This window comes from Phyllobates terribilis, unplaced genomic scaffold (assembly GCF_046119375.1).
Source record: "Phyllobates terribilis strain yellow unplaced genomic scaffold, ASM4611937v1 Scaffold_1__5_contigs__length_1240528914, whole genome shotgun sequence".
Lineage (NCBI taxonomy): Eukaryota > Metazoa > Chordata > Amphibia > Anura > Dendrobatidae > Phyllobates > Phyllobates terribilis.
This window is the reverse complement of record NW_027362761.1, coordinates 809,958,419-809,975,050: the sequence shown is the minus strand read 5'-3', so window position 1 is coordinate 809,975,050 and position 16,632 is coordinate 809,958,419. Positions and strand designations below refer to the sequence as shown.

Below are 16,632 nucleotides of genomic sequence, written 5' to 3'. Positions count from 1 at the left end.
ATACTGAGTGGAATCCATGCGTCCCTCATCTTTAACAAGATTCCCGGTGCCGGCATTGGCCACACAGCCCCAAAGCATGATGGAACCTCCACCAAATTTTACTGTGGGTAGCAAGTGTTTTTCTTGGAATGCTGTGTTTTTTTGCCGCCATGCATAACGCCTTTTTGTATGACCAAACAACTCAATCTTGGTTTCATCAGTCCACAGGACCTTCTTCCAAAAAGAAATTGGCTTCTCCAAATGTGCTTTTGCATACCTCAGCCGACTCTGTTTGTGGCGTGCTTGCAGAAAAGGCTTCTTTCGCATCACTCTCCCAAACAGATTCTCCTTGTGCAAAGTGCGTTGTATAGTTGACCGATGCACAGTGACACCATCTGCAGCAAGTTGATGCTGCAGCTCTCTGGAGGTGGTCTGAGGATTGTCTTTGACTGATCTCACTATTCTTCTTCTCTGCCTTTCTGATGTTTTTCTTCGCCTGCCACTTCTGGCCTTAACAAGAACTGTCCCTGTGTTCTTCCATTTCCTTACTATGTTCCTCACAGTGGAAACTGACAGGTTAAATCGCTGAGACAGCTTTTTGTATCCTTCCCCTGAACAACTATGTTGAATAATCTTTGTTTTCAGATCATTTGACAGTTGTTTTGAGGAGCCCATGATGCCACTCTTCAGAGGAGATTCAAACAGGAGAACAACTTGCAAGTGGCCACTTTAAGTAGCTTTTCTCATGATTGCATACACCTGGCTATGAAGTTCAAAGCTCAATGAGGTTTCAAAACCAAAAAAAAGTGCTTTAGTAAGTCAGTAAATAGTAGGTAGGAGTATTTAAAACAAGAAAATGATAAGGGTGCCCATACTTATGCACCTGTCAAATTTTGTTTGAATGCAGATTGCACATTTTCTGTTAGTACAATAAACCTCATTTCAAGGCAGAAACATTACTGTGTCCAACAGTTATTACATATATCAAACTGAAATAGCTGTTGCAAAAACACCAATTTTTATAAAACATTAAGCTTAAGATTAATAGGGGTGCCCAAACTTTTTCATATAACTGTATGTGATGTATACAGCAATCCTTCTATTGCTTGTGTTCTATAAAGGTAACATGATGAATTTCCCACTTTGGGGAGGCATGCAGTGAAATATGCATTTATGTTTGGAATAAGTTACTGCTGTGAGCAGTTCTTTTCTATACTTACCATTGCAAAGAGTTGACTGCACTTCGGACTGAACATACAAACCTGGAAAAGCAGTTGCAAGTAGCAAAATCATCAATGCCCCCTAACATTACAGCCTCACCAAAGAGATGCAGTTCAAGCTGTCACATTAGGGATGAGTTACCGTATGTTTCGCTTGATAAGATGCACTTTTTCCCCCCAGATTTGGGGGGAAAATAGGGGTGCATCTTACAAAGCGAAATCACCCTACCGGCTGCAGTGGAGCAGAGTCCCAGAGATGCTGCTGAGACAGGAGATGCTGCGGAGGCAGGACGGGTTGTTCGGAGTCAGGAGCGGGGAGATGGCTGCGGGCCCCATGCTGTCTGCCAAGTTCTGCTGGAGGTGTCTGTCTCGTCTCCCGAGATCTCGGTGCAGAGATCTCAATCTGAGCATGTGCCGCCTTCGGCGCATAGGATAGTATGGAAGGTGCGGGGCTCCGGCTGCCACAAAATGTCGGCAGAGCCCCCGCACCACTGAACACCTCCAGCAGAACTTGGCAGACAGCATGGGACAGCAAGCCATCTCCCGACTCCTGCCTCCGAACACCCTGTCCTGCCTCGCCAGCATTTCCTGCCTCAGCCAGTGGCAACCCTGGGACTCCTCTCTACCAACGCTGACCCCTCAGGTAAGCTGATTATAATACGCACCGGTTTATTAAAAAACATTATTTTCACATTTACCTCCCCAAAATTTGGTGTGTTTCTTATAAACCGATGCATCTTATAATACGCAAAATACAGTAATTAAATGTTTGATCAAATATAGCAGTAATGTTTAAGTTGATAATTTTGTATGGCTCGTGAATGATGTTATACACACATGGACAAAATTGTTGGTACCCTTCTGTTAAAGTAAGAAAAACCCACCATAGTCACTGAAATAACGTGAAACTGACAAAAGTAATTTTCAATTTAAATTTACCGAATATCAATTTGCTTTTCCCATTTAAACCTGCAACCGTATTAAAAAAAAATGATCCCAGACAACCCTATTAAGAATTTATAGCATTTAATCATTATAAAATGTTCCATTTACAGACTTATTAGGCTGAATACCTAACTTAGTCTTATTTTACAATTTGCTACAATTTCTCAGTATAGTTAAGTTCAGCAGCAGTGCAAATAAATATGCCTTATATCCTAGACTTCAGACTCTATAATTGTGGCTTTATCAGGGGTGAAAGCATGGCTGGCCATACTTTCACCCCTGATGAAGCCACAATTATAGTGGCGATACGCGTGGTGTTTTCCCTCTGCACTGTCTATATAGGTGCCTACATTCAGGTGACTATCTCTTTGTACCAACAATATGTAACTTATTGGTTGTCTGTTATATATGATATTATCTTCTATTGCATGACAGATAGTTAGCCCATCTTTACATGCATTCAAATTTCTGCTGTGTATTTGATTTATATATGAACTGATCACAAATTATTTGTTGGAATTGTTTATTTTTTGGGCTTATTTGGTTGGTCCTTATTGGACTGGCAATATCTGTGTAGGTACCCTATTATATACAGTTATATGAAAAAGTTTGGGCACCCCTATTAATCTTAAGCTTAATGTTTTCTTAAAATTGGTGTTTGTGCAACAGCTATTTCAGTTTGATATATGTAATAACTATTGGACACAGTAATGTTTCTGCCTTGAAATGAGGTTTATTGTACTAACAGAAAATGTGCAATCTGCATTCAAACAAAATTTGACAGGTGCATAAGTATGGGCACCCTTATCATTTTCTTGTTTTAAATACTCCTACCTACTTTTTACTGATTTACTAAAGCACTTTTTTTGGTTTTGTAACCTCATTGAGCTTTGAACTTCATAGCCAGGTGTATGCAATCATGAGAAAAGCTACTTAAAGTGGCCACTTGCAAGTTGTTCTCCTGTTTGAATCTCCTCTGAAGAGTGGCATCATGGGCTCCTCAAAACAACTGTCAAATGATCTGAAAACAAAGATTATTCAACATAGTTGTTCAGGGGAAGGATACAAAAAGCTGTCTCAGAGATTTAACCTGTCAGTTTCCACTGTGAGGAACAGAGTAAGGAAATGGAAGAACACAGGGACAGTTCTTGTTAAGGTCAGAAGTGGCAGGCCAAGAAAAACATCAGAAAGGCAGAGAAGAAGAATGGTGAGATCAGTCAAGGACAATCCTCAGACCACCTCCAGAGAGCTGCAGCATCAAATTGCTGCAGATGGTGTCACTGTGCATCGGTCAACTATACAACGCACTTTGCACAAGGAGAAGCTGTATGGGAGAGTGATGCGAAAGAAGCCGTTTCTGCAAGCACACCACAAACCGAGTCGGCTGAGGTATGTAAAAGCACATTTGGAGAAGCCAATTTCTTTTTGGAAGAAGGTCCTGTGGACTGATGAAACCAAGATTGAGTTGTTTGGTCATACAAAAAGGCATTATGCATGGCGGCAAAAAAACACAGCATTCCAAGAAAAACACTTGCTACCCACAGTAAAATTTGGTGGAGGTTCCATCATGCTTTGGGGCTGTGTGGCCAATGCCGGCACCGGGGATCTTGTTAAAGTTGAAGGACGCATGGATTCCACTCAGTATCAGCAGATTCTTGACAATAATGTTCAAGAATCAGTGATAAAGTTGAAGTTACGCAGGGGATGGATCTTTCAGCAAGACAATGATCCAAAACACCGCTCCAAATCTACTCAGGCATTCATGCAGAGGAACAATTACAATGTTCTGGAATGGCCATCCCTGTCCCCAGACCTGAATATCATTGAACATCTGTGGGATCATTTGAAGAGGGCTGTCCATGCTCGGCGACCATCAAACTTAACTGAACTGGAATTGTTTTGTAAAGAGGAATGGTCAAAAATACCTTCATCCAGGATCCACGAACTCATTAAAAGCTACAGGAAGTGACTAGAGGCTGTTATTTTTGCAAAAGGAGGATCTACTAAATATTAATGTCACTTTTCTGGTGAGGTGCCCATACTTATGCACCTGTCAAATTTTGTTTGAATGCAGATTGCACATTTTCTGTTAGTGCAATAAACCTAATTTCAAGGCAGAAACATTACTGTGTCCAACAGTTATTACATATATCAAACTGAAATAGCTGTTGCAAAAACACCAATTTTAAGAAATCATTAAGCATAAGATTAATAGGGGTGCCCAAACTTTTTCATATAACTGTATTGCTCACAGTGGAGATCTTGTTTTATTTTAACTTGATCTTGTTTATATGTTATAGCCAGTTGTGCTTTTAAAATGGTTTTAATTTTTCTATTTTTGGCTTGTTTGTTCTTTAATAAAGATGTAAATTTTTCATATTCGGTGTATCACTGAATTCGCAAACTTCTTTTTCTCTTATATGTATTAGTTACTGGTATGTGATAGGTTGATCCCAATATTTATATGTATTTGAGTGGTGTTCTCATATTCTTGTTAGTTATACAAATCTTCTAAACACAATCTCTTGACACACCTTGCCAAGTTACTGATGCCATCCCATTGCTTACAATCAGAGCCCTGATGAATGGATACACAAAGAACTATCACATTGGAAGATGTATCAAATTTGGATACTTTCTCACATTCTGCATTTATAAAATGAATGGCATCCTTGGATCACTTGGTACACTTAATTTCAACAAACCACCGCCTCTTTGTTTCTTTGTTGTTAAGTAGTGTTGAGCATTCCGATACTGAAATATCGGGTATCGGCCGATATTCACTGTATCGGAATTCCGATACTTAATTCCGATACTTTTATAATATCGAATACCGGAATCGGAAGTTCCCATAATGCCTGCGCTCTGCAGTGTCTGTGAAGGATGACAAGTTGGATGGCAGCGCGATCCAGCCTGTCATCAGAATGCCATCCCAGCGGGGGAGAATTCTCCTGATTGTTTAAAAGCCGGCGCGCGGTAAAAAGCCGCCGGCTTTTAAACAATCACGCAGCCCCATACTGCTTCCCCGCAGCCTCCCACCCCGATCCTCCGCTCCCCTCGCCACCTCCAATCCCAATCGTAAATTAGGACCGGGCGGGGAGCGCAGCACCAAGGAGCGAAGGACCCGGGCGGGGAAGCCGGCAGTGAAAAGACTTCACCGCCGGCTTTCCCGTTCTGTGCTGCGCTTTCCCGCCGGTTATTTCAAATGAACAGCTGAGGTATCAGGTGATGCCGATCAGCTGTTCATTTGAAGTAGCCGCGGTGCCCTCAGAGGGTTCATGTGAGTTCATGCTTGACTGCATGAACTCACATCAACTTTCCCACGGCCGCACAGGTCAGCCTCACCTCCCAGACCCGTCATGATTAGTGTGTGTGCGGGGTGTGTGTGTGTGCGGGGTGTGTGTGTGTGCGGGGTGTGTGTGTGTGCGGGTGTGTGTGTGTGCGGGTGTGTGTGCGGGTGTGTGTGCGCGGTGTGTGTGCGGGTGTGTGCGTGCAGGCAGACATAGGCCGATGTGACACTACTACTCCCATCGGCCTATGTCTGTCCCCCGTCCACTCGTGCCAGCAGGATCAGCTCGATGGGAGCAGTAGTTCCCATCAGCCTGATCCTGCTATTTAAATTGCCCTACTGTGTCCCCAATAAATTTTAAATACATGTCATTGGTGGCCAGTGGTTACCTAAAAGAAATTAGTTCATACATTACCTGTCCCTGCCGATCGCCACCTAAAATAAAGTAAAAAATAAAAAACTACACCTATACTCACCTAGACACCTAATTCCCCGAAGCCATCGATCTCCTGTAATAAAATATAAAATAATAAACCACAACCTTATCCTTACCCCTCCGTAGCAGTCCACGAGTGTCCCACGAAGATCTCCAGTTCAGAGCAGCCACATAAACTGTGACCGCTCTGAACCGCTGCCGCCGCTAGAATGACTGGGCCGTAAGGGTTCACCGGAGTTCAGGCAGCGCTGCTCCGGTTAGCTCCTTTACGGCACTGCTGTATCGTGAGAAATTCCCACGGTACAGCACTGCCGTAAAGGAGGTCTCCGGAGCTGCGCTGCCTGAATGCACTCCAGTGACCTCAGTCAGTGGCTCCCGCTGCCGGGAGCGGACGTGTTCCCGGCAGCGTGAGCTTACAGCAGCCATGCACAGCTGTCACCATCTCCAGATGTGACAGCTGTGCATGGGAGATCAGCGCAGGAACGTGGACAGGTAACTATTTTTTTTTTAGTAAACTAAGAATTAAATAAAATGGTGTTTTATTTCAAATAAATTATTTTTTTCTGGGTGTAGTGTGTTTTTTCTTTTTAACACTTTGTAGGTTAGTAATGGGGGTGTCATATAGACGGCCATCATTACTAACCTGGGCTTCATGGCAGCTGGCGCTGACATGAACCCCACCACTATTACCCCCTGCCACCGCACCAGGGCAGCGTGGAAGAGCGAGGCTAAGTGCCAGAATTGGCGCATCCTATGGATGCGCCATTTCTGGGGCGGCTGACGACTGGTGTTTCTAGCCTGGGAGGGGGCCAATATTCATGGCACCCTTCCTGGGCTATTAATATCAGCCCCCAGCTGTCTGCCTAGCCTTTGCTAGCTATTAAAATAGGGGGGACCCCACGTCATTTTTTTTGGGGGGGTCCCCCATTTTAATAGCTAGTAAAGGCTAGGTATTCAGCTGGGGGCTGATATTAGTAGCCTGGGAAGCTCCGTGGGTTTTACCCCCTTCCCAGGCTTCAAACATCTGCCCCAGCCGTCTGCTTAACCTCCGCTAGAGACTAAAATTATGGGGGATCCCACGCCATTTTTTTTTAAAATAAATCCTTTATTTTAACACTAAATGACATTTGAGGACTTAATAAAGATGCAGTCCCTAAATTATTATTTATTTTTTAATAAATTTTTCCCAAAACTTTTGACGTGGGCTTCGCCATATTTTTGTATGCCAGCCAGGTACAGCATCCAGCTTCTATGAACGCGCCATTTTCCGGGGCGGCCGCGGACTGCAATTTTCAGCGGGGGGGGGGGGGGGCAGAAAGCTTGGGCCTCCCTGCGCTGCAGATTCCATCCCCCAGCTGCCTAGTTGTACCTAGCTGGACACAAAAATAGGGAGAAGCTCCACGTTTTTTTTTTTTTTAATTATTTCATGAAATTCATGAAATAATAAAGAAAAAAAGGGCTTCCCTATATTGTTGTGTCTGGCCAGGTACAAATAGGCAGCTGGTGGTTGGGGGCAGCCCGTTCCTGCCTGCTGTACCTGGCTGGACACAAATATAGTGTGAAGCCCCACGTCAATTTTTTTTTATTTATTTCAGGAAATTCATGAAATAATTAAAAAAAAATTATGTGGGGCTTCGCCCTATATTTGTGTCCAGCCAGGTACAGCAGGCAGGAACGGGCTGCCCCCAACCACCAGCTGCCTATTTGTACCTAGCCGGACACAACAATATAGGGAAGCCCTTTTTTTCTTAATTATTCCATGAATTTCATGAAATAATTAAAAAAAAAAATGTGTGGCGCTTCGCCCTATTTTTGTGTCCAGCCAGGTACAACTAGGCAGCTGGGGGCTGGAATCTGCAGCGCAGGGAGACCCAAGCTTTCTGGGCCCCACCCGCTGCAAATTGCAGTCCGCAGCCGCCCCGGAAAATGGCGCGTTCATAGAAGCGCCATCTTCTGGCGCTGTACCCAACTCATCCAGGGCCCTGGTGCGGTGGCTCACTGGGTAATAAAGGGGTTAAGGCCAGCTTGGCATTATCAGCTGGCCCTAAGCCCGAAATTCATGGGGTCACGCCAATATTAGACATGACCGCCATGAATTTCTAGTAAAGTATTTAAAAAAAACACAAACACCCAGAAAAAAGTCCTTTAATTGAAATAAAGACACAATTCTTTATTGTTCTAAATTAAACCATACTTACCGCCACGCCCATTCCAGCTGAAGCCAACGATCTCCTGCAATAAAAGTAAAATAATAAAGCAACCTCATCCTTACCTTTCCATGGTTCCCAGGACAGCTTCAGCTCTGCTACATCGAGATGACAGGCTGGACCGCAGCAGAACGCTGCCATCCAGCCTGTCATCCCGCGGACACTGAGAAGCGCAGGCATGCTTGCGCTCCTCAGTGTCTCTCTGTGACGTCATCCAGATGAGCCGAGGTCATGTCCAATGAACTCAGCTCGCCAAGTTCATTGGACATGACCTCACCTCATGCACGTCACTGACAGCGTGGGAAAATTCTCACGCTGAAGCGCTGAGTGCAGGAGAATTCTCCCACGCTGTCAGTGACGTACATGAGGTACATTGTCGGCTCATCTGGATGCCGTCACAGCCAGACACTGAGGAGTGGAAGTATGCCTGCGCTTCTCAGTGTCTGCGGGATGACAGGCTGGATGGCAGCGTTCTGCTGCGGTCCAGCCTGTCATCTCGATGTAGCAGAGCTGGAGCCGTCGTGGGAGCCATGGAAAGGTAAGGATGAGGTTGCTTTATTATTTTTCTTTTATTGCAGGAGATCGTTGGCTTCAGCTGGAATGGGCGTGATGGTAAGTATGGTTTAATTTAGAACAATAAAGAATTGTGTGTTTATTTCAATTAAAGGACTTTTTTCTGGGTGTTTGTGTTTTTTTTAAATACTTTACTAGAAATTCATGGTGGTCATGTCTAATATTGGCGTGACCCCATGAATTTCGGGCTTAGGGCCAGCTGATAATGCCAAGCTGGCCTTAACCCCTTTATTACCCAGTGAGCCACCGCACCAGGGCCCTGGATGAGTTGGGTACAGCGCCAGAAGATGGCGCTTCTATGAACGCGCCATTTTCCGGGGCGGCTGCGGACTGCAATTTGCAGCGGGTGGGGCCCAGAAAGCTTGGGCCTCCCTGCGCTGCAGATTCCAGCCCCCAGCTGCCTAGTACCTGGCTGGACACAAAAATAGGGCGAAGCCCCACGTTTTTTTTTTTTAAATTCATGAAATTCATGGAATAATTAAGAAAAAAAGGGCTTCCCTATATTGTTGTGTCCGGCTAGGTACAAATAGGCAGCTGGTGGTTGGGGGCAGCCCGTTCCTGCCTGCTGTACCTGACTGGACACAAATATAGGGCGAAGCCCCACATCAATTTTTTTTAATTATTTCCTGAATTTCCTGAAATGATTTAAAAAAAATTGACGTGGGGCTTCGCACTATATTTGTGTCCAGCCAGGTACAGCAGGCAGGAACGGGCTGCCCCCAACCACCAGCTGCCTATTTGTACCTGGTTGGACACAACAATATAGGGAAGCCCTTTTTTTCTTAATTATTTCATGAATTTCATGAAATAATTAAAAAAAAAAAATACGTGAAGCTTCTCCCTATTTTTGTGTCCAGCCAGGTACAACTAGGCAGCTGGGGGCTGGAATCTGCAGCGCAGGGAGGCCCAAGCTTTCTGCCCCCCCCCCCCCGCTGAAAATTGCAGTCCGCAGCCACCCCGGAAAATGGCGCGTTCATAGAAGCTGGATGCTGTACCTGGCTGGCATACAAAAATATGGCGAAGCCCACGTCAAAAGTTTTGGGAAAAATTAATAAAAAAATAAATAATAATTTAGGGACTGCATCTTTATTAACTCCTCAAATGTCATTTAGTGTTAAAATAAAGGATTTATTTTAAAAAAAATTGACGTGGGGCTTCGCCCTATATTTGTGTCCAGCCAGGTACAGCAGGCAGGAACAGGCTGCCCCCAACCACCAGCTGCCTATTTGTACCTGGCCGGACACAACAATATAGGGAAGCCCTTTTTTAAAAAAATTATTTCATGAAATAATTTAAAAAAAATTGACGTGGGGCTTCGCACTATATTTGTGTCCAGCCAGGTACAGCAGACAGGAATGGGCTGCCCCCAACCACCAGCTGCCTATTTGTACCTGGTTGGACACAACAATATAGGGAAGCCCTTTTTTTCTTAATTATTCCATGAATTTCATGAAATAATTTAAAAAAAAAATGCGTGGGGCTTCGCCCTATTTTTGTGCCCAGCCAGATACAACTAGGCAGCTGGGGGCTGGAATCCGCAGCGCAGGGAGACCCAAGCTTTCTGGGCCACCCCCGCTGCAAATTGCAGTCCGCAGCCGCCCCAGAAAATGGCGCGTTCATAGAAGCGCCATCTTCTGGCGCTGTACCCAACTCATCCAGGGCCCTGGTGCGGTGGCTCACTGGGTAATAAAGGGGTTAAGGCCAGCTTGGCATTATCAGCTGGCCCTAAGCCCAAAATTCATGGGGTCACGCCAATATTAGACATGACCACCATGAATTTCTAGTAAAGTATTTAAAAAAACACAACACCCAGAAAAAAGTCCTTTAATTGAAATAAACACACAATTCTTTATTGTTCTAAATTAAACCATACTTACCGTCACACCCATTCCAGCTGAAGCCAACGATCTCCTGCAATAAAAGTAAAATAATAAAGCAACCTCATCCTTACCTTTCCATGGCTCCCACGACAGCTTCAGCTCTGCTACATCGAGATGACAGGCTGGACCGCAGCAGAACGCTGCCATCCATCCTGTCATCCCGCAGACACTGAGAAGCGCAGGCATACTTCCACTCCTCAGTGTCTGGCTGTGACGGCATCCAGATGAGCCGAGGTCATGTCCAATGAACTCAGCTCACCTCATGCACGTCACTGACAGCGTGGGAAAATTCTCCTGCACTCAGCGCTTCAGCGTGAGAATTTTCCCACGCTGTCAGTGACGTGCATGAGGTGAGCTGAGTTCATTGGACATGACCTCACCTCATGTATGTCACTGACAGCGTGGGAGAATTCTCACGCTGAAGCGCTGAGTGCAGGAGAATTTTCCCACGCTGTCAGTGACGTGCATGAGGTGAGCTGAGTTCATTGGACATGAACTCGGCTCATCTGGATGACGTCACAGAGAGACACTGAGGAGCGCAAGCATGCCTGCGCTTCTCAGTGTCTGCGGAATGACAGGCTGGATGGCAGCTTTCTGCTGCGGTCCAGCCTGTCATCTCGATGTAGCAGAGCTGGAGCTGTCCTGGGAACCATCGAAAGGTAAGGATGAGGTTGCTTTATTATTTTTCTTTTATTGCAGGAGATCGTTGGCTTCAGCTGGAATGGGCGTGATGGTAAGTATGGTTTAATTTAGAACAATAAAGTATTGTGTCTTTATTTCAATTAAAGGACTTTACTCTGGGTGTTTGTGTTTTCTTTTAACTTTGACTATGGGGTTAGTAATGGGGGTGTCTTATAGACGCCTCTCCATTACTAACCTGGGCTTGATGTCAGCTGGCATTATAAGCTGACATCAACCCCAACCCCATTACCCCCTGCCACCGCACCAGGGCAGCGTGGAAGAGCGAGGCTAAGTGCCAGAATTGGCGCATCCTATGGATGCGCCATTTCTGGGGCGGCTGACGGCTGGTGTTTCTAGCCTGGGAGGGGGCCAATATTCATGGCACCCTTCCTGGGCTATTAATATCAGCCCCCAGCTGTCTGCCTAGCCTGTGCTAGCTATTAAATTAGGGGGGACCCCACGTTATTTTTTTGGGGGGGTTCCCCCATTTTAATAGCTAGTAAAGGCTAGGTATTCAGCTGGGGGCTGATATTAGTAGCCTGGGAAGCTCCGTGGGTATTACCCCCTTCCCAGGCTTCAAACATTTGCCCCAGCTGTCTGCTTAACCTCCGCTAGAGCCTAAAATTAAGGGGAACCCCACGCCAATTTTTTTTTAAATAAATCCTTTATTTTAACACTAAATGACAAGTACAGTAATCAACACTGTCACTGTACTTCATATATATGTGACTGACATGTTTCTATCTATCTAATCTATGTGTGATTCTCTATTCCTTCTATTCTAAATTGTCGGGTACAGATGCTGAATTGCCGGCCGGCTTTCTTAAAGAGACGGTGCACGAAAACACTAATATTTTTTTTAATAAATCCTTTACACTAAATGACAAGTACAGTAAGCAACACTGTCACTGTACTTCATATATATGTGACTGACATGTTTCTATCTATCTAATCTATGTGTGATTCTCTATTCTGTCTGTTATAAATTGTCGGGTACAGATGCTGAATTGCCAGCCGGCTTTTTTAAAGAGACGGTGCACGAAAACACTAATATTTTTTTAAATAAATCCTTTACACTAAATGACAAGTTCTGTAAGCAACACTGTCACTGTACTTCTTATATATGTGACTGACATGTTTCTATCTATCTAATCTATGTGTGAAGCTCTATTCTGTCTGTTATAAATTGTCGGGTACCGCTGCTGAATTGCCGGCCGGCTTTTTTAAAGAGACGGTGCACGAAAACACTAATATTTTTTTAAATAAATCCTTTACACTAAATGACAAGTACAGTAAGCAACACTGTCACTGTACTTCATATATATGTGACTGACATGTTTCTATCTATCTAATCTATGTGTGAAGCTCTTTTCTTTCTGTTGTAAATTGTCGGGTACCGGTGTATGCCGCTGATGAATTGCCGGCTTTTCATGTCATTCTACATTATTCTTAGTTGTTTTACTTCATGTAGAATTAACCTACAAGGAAAGAAAGGGTTTATTTTCATTCCGATATTAGTGTCCCATTGACTTGCATTGGTTTCCGGTATCGGAATCGGCGATATCCGATACTTTTTGGGTATCGGCCCGATCCAATCCGATACGATATTTCCTGATATCGGAAGGTATCGCTCAACACTATTGTTAAGGTAATATGTTTATATTTTGCAAATCTTTCCCCTTTAAAAGTTCTGTGGAAAACTTTCTCCACTTCCTTCCATTCTTAGGTTATTGTTAAGTTGTAATCTTCTTAAGATCTTTGTTAAGACCTTATGTCACTCCTCTTTATGTGAAATAACCGTTACTATTGGGAGCATTATCCTTGCTTGTTTTTGTATATGTAATTTCGCATAGATTTCAGTTTTTTCACTGATACTTTGAAATGAATACGGAAAAATAACTTAAAAAAGTGTCGCTTAGAAAAATATACAAAACATATGACAGATATTCAGAACTTTTCACTATGCAATGTTTAGAGGGAATATATAATTTTTTTTAATTACTATTTTATGCTATCTCTTTTTAATCTGTTTTTATTCTGATTTATTATGAGGGTAATAATTTAGTTTGAAATGTTGTCATTCAGAAAAGACCCATGTATATAGCAGAGTATGATGTGCATGCTCTGTGACATGAGCAGGGTTGGTTCACAGTGCTTGAATATGGAGGCAGAACTGAGTGGTTCCTATCACATAATAATAATAATAATAATTTTTATTCCGCAGCGCTTTACATATATCAAAGGTGCAAACCTGTTATCTACAGTGGGGAAAATAAGTATTTGATACACTGTCGATTTTGCAAGTTTTCCCACCTATAAAGAATGGAGAGGTTTGTAATTTTTATTGTAGGTACCCTTCAACTACGAGAGACAGAATCTATATGTCACTATATGACAGAATCACTTATATGATTTTTAAATAATTCAATTGCAATTTTTTTGCATGAAATAAGTATTTGATCACCTACCAACCATCAAGAATTCTGGCTCTCACAGACCTGTTCGTTTTTCTTTAAGAAGCCTTCCTACTCTGCACTCATTACCTGTATTAATTGCACCTGTTGAACTCGTTACCTGTATAAAATACACCTGTGCACACACACAATCAATCACACTCCAAGCTCTACACCATGGCCAAGACCAAAGAGCTGTCTAAAGACACCAGGGACAAAATTGTAGACCTGCACAAGACTGGGATGGGATATAGGACAATAGGCAAGCAGCTAGGTGAGAAGGCAACAACTGTTGGCACAATTATTAGAAAATGGAAGAAACACAAGATGACTGTCAATCTTCCTCGGACTGGGGCTCTATGCAAGGTCTCACCTCGTGGGGTAAGGATGATTCTGAGAAGGGTAAGGAATCAGAAGAGAACTGCACGGGAGGACCTGGTCAATGAGCTGAAGAGAGCTGGGACCACAGTCTCAAACATTACCATTAGTAACATACTACGCCGTCATGGATTAAAATCCTGTAGGGCACGCAAGGGCCCCGTGCTCACGCCAGCACCTGTCCAGACCTGTTTGAAGTTCGCCAATGACCATCTGGATGATCCAGAGGAGGCATGGGAGAAGGTCATGTGGTCAGAAGAGACCAAAATAGAACTTTTTAGTATCAACTTTATTCGCCGTGTTTGGAGGAAAAAGAAGGATGAGTACAACCCCAAGAACACCGTCCCAACCGTGAAGCATGGTGGGGGAAACATCACACTTTGGGGGTGCTTTTCTGCAAAGGGGACAGGACGACTGCACCGTATTCCATGGATGGGGTCATGTATATGTAATAGTGGGGAAGGACGTAGCCTTCCCTTGGCACTGAAGTAGTTAAAGGAAGTGTCCCTGTAGTTAGACCTCTCTGAACTGTTGGTAGGCCAAGCTAAGGGGTTAGCTTCAGTGGTCCAGTCAGTAGAGTAGAGGGGGAACTTAGTGCCATGATCAAGCCGTGAGAGTTATAGAGCTTGTTCCTGGCATAATTCCTTGTGGGCTGTAGTACTTGTAATCAGCCACAAGATGCCACTGTCCTGGGTGCAGATGTCAGGATGAGTCTGCTAGCAGTGTTACAGACAGCGATGGGGTTAATGCTGTGTGATGACAGTCCACAGAGGGTGGGCACTTTGGGAAAATCCCTGCTTAGTTTCCAGAAGCAGGAAGTGATGATTATTAAGAGATAGGACAGTGAACTGTACGGGCAGCCTGACTATATGTGGCTGCTAGGGTAGACAGGAGCTCCATACCCTCAGACAGTGGGATCAATAGTGCAAAAGTCTCCCTGCGCAAGAGTCCTGTTAGCCGGCCGGAGAAACTCAACAGAGGTAGTGAGGACCCGGGGCACTTCTAGTCTGCAGGAAGCAGAGGAAGATAAATAGGACTCCAGGCTAAGACGTGGGGGAGATATCGGATCCAGAACACTGCTGGTATTGCAGAAGAGTCTCTTGGGCTAGAGATTAGAGTCACAGAGATGCTTCACAGAAAGAGGGAACCAGGGCTGAAGATGTTGCCAGCGCCTGTGAGGAAGATAATAACCTGTCGGGCCTTATCCATTATATCTGCCTGTAAATACTGTACATATTCCTCTTCCCCAAGTAAAGTCCAAGTTATGGTTAAGAACCTTGTGTCCTCTGAATTTATTGCTGCCCTGGTCCCAGAAGAGAAATGCCTGGAGACAGCCGCGATCGGATGGTTTGAAGTAAGTGGAGAGCCCCACATACACAGCCACACATCAGAGGGAGGACACGAATTGTCTGTAGGGTGCCAGAGCGAGAGGGGGCTACAGCTCGCCCACGACTACCTCGCTGAGGCACCTTACATATAGCCAACAATCTCTCTCAGTAAGAGCATTGAAGATGGGTCATGGCTAGGTCTTCCAGCATGACAATGACCTGAAAGACACAGCCAGGGCAACTAAGGAGTGGCTCTGTAAGAAGCATTTCAAGGTCCTGGAGTGGCCTAGCCAGTCTCCAGACCTGAACCCAATAGAAAATCTTTGGAGGGAGCTGAAACTCAATGTTGTCCAGTGACAGCCCCAAAACCTGAAAGATCTAGAGAAGATTTGTATGGAGGAGTGGGCCAAAATCCCTGCTGTAGTGTGGTCAAGAACTACAGGAAACGTCTGACCTCTGTAATTGCAAACAAAGGTTTCTGTACCAAATATTAAATTCTGTTTTTCTATTGTATCAAATACTCATTTCATGCAATAAAATGCTAATTAATTAAGTAAAAATCATACAATGTGATTTTCTGTTTTTTTTTTTTTTAAGATTCTGTCTCCCAGTTGAAGTGTACCTACCATAAAAATTACAGACCTCTCCATTCTTTGTAGGTGGGAAAACTTGCATAGTCGGCAGTGCATCAAATTATTATTTTACCCACTGTATATCCATCTTTAAAGTTGAACTGTTCTATGGCCTATGATGATAATTTGATTAATGCTGGGAGGTGATCTTTACAATACAGAAAGTGTCAGTCTATTGTGAGGCTCAGTGGTTAATGTATTGCAGATCTGTTCAACATTCAATAGTAAAGCTATTCACTAAGTAAAGGGAAAATCTAGGCTTCCTCTGACTACTGTGTAAATGATTACAATTAACAAATGGATCATTAATGTAAAAGTTAAAGCCAGCAAATGTCAGTTAACTGTCTGAGTTTCATCAGTAGTTTTGATCAGAGTTAAATCAGATTTTTAAGAGAGCGTCAGACTTTGGTAAGACTGTGGTCAGGGTTTCATCAGATTTTCTCAGATGGGCAAAAAAAATGTCTCCAGCTTCCTGACATCCGAGTTCTGTCCGTTTTTTACGGATCCATAGCTTTGCATTGGCAAGTTTGACCCAACACTCAGATCAATATTGGACAATTCTCCATGATTTTGTGCAGACCACTCAGTCGAAGGAGAAATCAAATGTGAACTACCCCATACAATATCATAG

At 43.9% G+C, this 16,632-nt stretch overlaps 1 protein-coding gene across 3 annotated transcripts in view; it reads right to left on the bottom strand.

Annotated features, from left to right (window-relative positions):
* Positions 1–16,632, bottom strand: part of ARHGAP24 (Rho GTPase activating protein 24) — a 1,313,999-nt gene that overhangs the window by 540,190 nt on the left and 757,177 nt on the right. The window lies entirely within an intron of this gene.